The 4,866-nt window shown below is 40.5% G+C and overlaps 1 pseudogene; it reads left to right on the forward strand.

Annotated features, from left to right (window-relative positions):
* The first annotated feature begins 235 nt into the window (after nucleotides 1-235).
* On the forward strand, nucleotides 236-1,422 carry LOC102826589 (annotated as a pseudogene).
* Nucleotides 1,423-4,866: the final 3,444 nt, after the last annotated feature.

A 4,866-nucleotide genomic window follows, 5' to 3' on the forward strand; every position in this document is an offset into this window, starting at 1 on the left:
ATGTTGTTCTTGTTAAATGCCTTCCAGTCGGTTCTGACTCATAGCAATCCAGGACTCCACTTAGATCACTGTACATAGGTTACATCAAAGATACTTTCAATATAGCTGTACTTTGAAATAAAAATGATAGTTGTCAAAAAATAAAAATCCCCCCTCCCAAACCCTAGGAGAACCAAGGCCATTTGGCCGTGGGTCTACGCCCTCCTTCTCCTCATCCCCCCTCCTCATCCTCATCATGCCTCTGTACAAGGGTCTGGGAAGCAGAGAGGAGAAAATGGAAGTGGTTATAGACCTGGGAGAGGCTTTTACCAAGTGTGGGTTTGTTGGAGAAACTAGTCTAAGATTTATAATTCCTAGTATGATAAAAAAGAACCAGTGTGCCTAAGCCTATTAAAGTTGTTCAGTACAATATCAATACAGAAGAATTATATTCCTAACTGAAGGAATTCATCCACTACTCTATTTCAGACATCTGTTGGTGAATCCCAGAGAGAGCAAGTTGTGGTGATTGAGTCGGTGCTATGTCCCTCCCACTTCAGAGAGACTCTTGCTTGTGTTCTTTTCAAATATTTTGAGGTTCCATCTGTCTTACTCATTTCAGGTCATCTAATGGCTCTTCTGGTAGCGTAGTGGTTATGAATCGGGCTGCAAACCTTAAGGTCAGCGGTTCGAAACTACCAGCCGCTCCGCGGGAGAAAGATGAGGCTTTCTACTCCCGTAAAGATTTACACCCTCGGAAACCCTGTACAGGGTCGCTATGGGTCTGACCCGACTCGATGGCACTTAACAACAAACAACAACAATGGCTCTTCTGACACTGGGATTAACTCTGCCATGGTCCTGGATTGTGGATATAGGGAAAGCCTGGTGTTACCTGTATATGAAGCCACCCCAGTACTGAATTGTTGGGAAGCATGTTTCTAGGAAGAAAAGCTCTTCACAAGGAATTGGAAGCTCAACTGTTAGAACAATGTACTGTTTATACAAGTGCTGCTAAAGAACAGAGACTTCTCTCAGTGATGGGTTCAATTCCAGAAGCTGTCCTAAAGGACATTGAAGTTCGCACTTGCTGTGTAAGTGATCTCAAGCATGGACTAAATATCCAAGAAGCAAAATTTTAAACCTTAATGGGAGAACTGAGCACTCCACACCACCCCCAAATGTTGACTACCCATTAGATGGAGAGATGGGGCAATCAGAGATTCAGTTGTGGAAATTCTTTTTGAACAAGATAATGAAGAAAAATCAGTTGCCACTTTAATACTGGATTTGCTTATGAAGTACCCAATAGATATAGGAAAGCAACTAGCAGAGAATTTGGTAGTCATAGGTGGTACATCCATGTTGCCAGGATTTCCCAACAGATTGCTTGCAGAAATAAGATACTTGGCTGAAAAACAGATCTTAATATGTTGTTTTTGACAATGAATGTAACACAATTCCTCTTCAATTTGTCATTCCCGGCATAGTAAACCATGTGGTTTTCAGATTCAAAATGGCCAATACCAGTCTAATCAATTTCAGCTCACTAATACCTAAGATAGCAATGTTTATACATCCTGTTTCATTTTTGACAATTTCCAATTTATCTAGATTCATAATTCATACATTCCATGTTCTGATTATTAATGGATGTTTATAGCTGTTCCCTCCTCATTTTGAAGATCAAAGACCACAGCCTTCGGTATGGATTGCACCTCAATGTAAAGAAAACAAAAATCCTCACCACTGGACCAATAAGCAATGTTCTTATCAATGGAGAAAAGATAGAAGTTGTCAAGGACTTCATTCTTCTTGGATTAACTATCAACACTCATGAAAGCAACAATCAAGAAATCAAACAAGGGGTCACCAATAAGGGAAGAGGGGGGGAAAAAAAGCAATGAAGTTTCAAGCTAAACCCGATGACATTCAATAGACCCCTGTGAACCCGGGTGGAGACCTGGATGGTCAGCAGTATGGCAAGACCCGGGGGTTGCTGGTCCCAGAGGCAGTGACATGGCCACAGAGGACTAGAGCGGAGAGTGAAGCATCCAGCTGCATATGAAGTCAGAGATGCACAAGAAACACCCATACTTGCCATATGACCTGGCTTCAATGGCTGGATGATAAGAACTCGACTAGAAGAAGAAAGAAGGGGTAGGGGAAAGAGTAACCTGCTACAATTTGATGAACTTTACCTATACTTATGGATGTAGTAGCTCAAAAAAGAAAATAATATTTACAGTGAGGATCACTCCCATGCCTTTGGTACACAGGATTGACAGGGATGGGCAACATAGACATTGGCTACCCAAAATGGGGGGGCCTATAGAGGCAGGAAGTGACTGGCTTACAAGCTTTCAAGAGGGAGCCTAGTTCCAGACAGGGCAGGGAAAGATAGAATCACCACTGAATGATTTCCAATCTGTTGGGATCGGGCTGGCAAAAGGAAATGGGGATAAGACTCTTGTGGTACAATAGTGAATAATTGCCATCAGGTCTGACTATGAGACTAGGAAATATAGAGGTAGATGTTTTTTGACAAAAGGAGGACAGTGATTGATTTTGCAGCCCAGGAGCAAAGGTCTCTGGGACCATTAAATGGGAAGAATGGAGAGCGGGACCCTGCCCAGAGAGGTAGGAACACCAGTGATGGAGACAGACAAGATGATGCAGACAGATGGAGCAGCTGGGGACACTGGACTCAGGGAGGGAGAAGGGCTATTATGCTGGCAGCCAGGGGTTGGGTGATGGGCCTGTGTGGTGTACCATTTGGTGTTATATGATGATGCACAGAGGGGATTGTAATCATTGCAATGAAATGAAATACGATGGGATGAGTGTAAAGCTGATGTTCTCTCACGTAACCCTCACAATAAAACTTAAAAAGAAAAGAAAAAGAAATCAAACAATGTATTACATTAGGCAAATCTGCTGCACCCACCATTTTAAAGTGTTGAAGAGCAACGATGTCAGCTTGAAGACTAAGGTGCACCTGACCCAAGCCATGGTATTTTCAATAACCTCATATGCATGTGGAAGCTGGACAGTGAATAAGGAAGACTGTGGAAGAATTGATGCATTTGAGTTATGGTGTTGGAGGCGAATATTGAAAGTACCATGGTCTGCCAAAAGAACTAACAGATCTGTGTTGGAAGAAGTGCAGCCAGAGTGCTCCTTGGAGGCCAGGATGGCCAAACTTCAGCTCTCACACTTTGGACATATTGTTAGGAGGGACCAGTCACTGGAGAAGGATATCATGTTTGGTAAGGTGGAGGATCAGAGAAAAAGAGGAAGACCCCCAACGAGATGGATTGGCTAAGTGGCAGCATCGATGGACTCAAGCGTGGCAACAGTAGTGAGGTTGGCCGAGGATCAGGCAGTGTTTCATTCTGTTGTGCATAGGGCTGCTATGAGTCGGTACCGAATTGATGACACCTAACAACAACAGCAACTTCCATGAGTGTTGGTTGTTAATCTGAGCAAAATGACGTCTTTGACAACTTCAATCTTTTCTGCACTTTTATGGATGTTGTTTATTGATACAGTGGTGAGGGTTTTTGTTTTCTTTACAGTGATAGGCAACTGATACCACAGGCTGTAATCTTTAATCTTCATCAGTAAGACTTTTAAGTCCTCTTCACTTTCAGCAAACAAGGTTGTAGCACACGCAAATGGTAGGTTAAATCCTGATACTATATTTTTCTTTATATAATCCAGTTTCTCAGATTATTTGCTCAACATACAGATTAAATAAATATGTTGAAAGATGCAAACCTGATGCATACCTTTCCTAATTTTAAACCATTCAGTGTTCCCTTGAATAGTACCTGGGTATAGACAAGTGTTGGCGTGTCAAATTGATAAGTAAACTGACATACCTTCATATGCCAGAGAATGCATATAATCATTTGAAACATATTTTTAAAAAACAAAAAAAAGTTGACCACAGTTAACACAAATGGCATTTAAAAATGCAACTGCACAAGCAATTGTATGGTATCAAAACAATATGAATAATACTGGAAAATGTAAAATAAAATCTTGAAGCAGTTTAAAAAGAATATCACAAACTTAGAGTTTTTAAAGGGAGTTTGGTGAATCTATGTGATAGGAATTAAAACCACAAGTCCATGGTTCAAGCCTGCTGATGTTCCACAGGAGAAAGATGAAACTTCCTGCTCCCCCAAAGATTTAAAACCTTGGAAACTCTGTGCAGGGTCACTATGAGTCAAAACCAACTTGATGGCACTCAACAACATGACAAAGAATTTTGACTTCCAGAAGAACAAATGAATCTTAGAAGAATTGTATGTATAATGCTCCTTGGAAGCAAAAATGGCAAGACTTCAGCTTACTTACATTGAACATGTCATTTTGTTATTGTAGTTATTAAGTGTTATCAAGTCTGTTACAAAAGTAAAATCACTAGGAAAGTTTGCCAGGTTTGGTCAAATACAGGGTTAGTGATGAGGAGGAAAACTCTCAATGAGATGGATTTATGTCATAGCCAGAACAATGAACTGAAACATACCAGTGTTTGTGAAGATGGCAAGGACTGGGCAATATGTCTATGATACATAACATTGCTACAAGTCTGAGCTCATTTGTGTATATCTAATAACATGGTATGGTACTATAAGATAAAGAACTGGACCACAAGGTCAGTGGTTGAAATCACCAGTTGCTCCTTGGAAAACCTATACAGGGTCGCTACGAGTCGGAACTTACTCGGCAGCATTTAATAACTACAACAACAACATGACAATATGGTTCATAAATTTACTTACATATATCTAATTCTATCTATCTATCTATCTATCTATCTATCTATCTATCTATCTACTTTCTATCTATCTATCTATCTATCTATCTATCTATCTA

The sequence above is a fragment of the Chrysochloris asiatica genome, unplaced genomic scaffold (genome assembly GCF_000296735.1).
Source record: "Chrysochloris asiatica unplaced genomic scaffold, ChrAsi1.0 scaffold00280, whole genome shotgun sequence".
NCBI classification, from domain to species: domain Eukaryota; kingdom Metazoa; phylum Chordata; class Mammalia; order Afrosoricida; family Chrysochloridae; genus Chrysochloris; species Chrysochloris asiatica.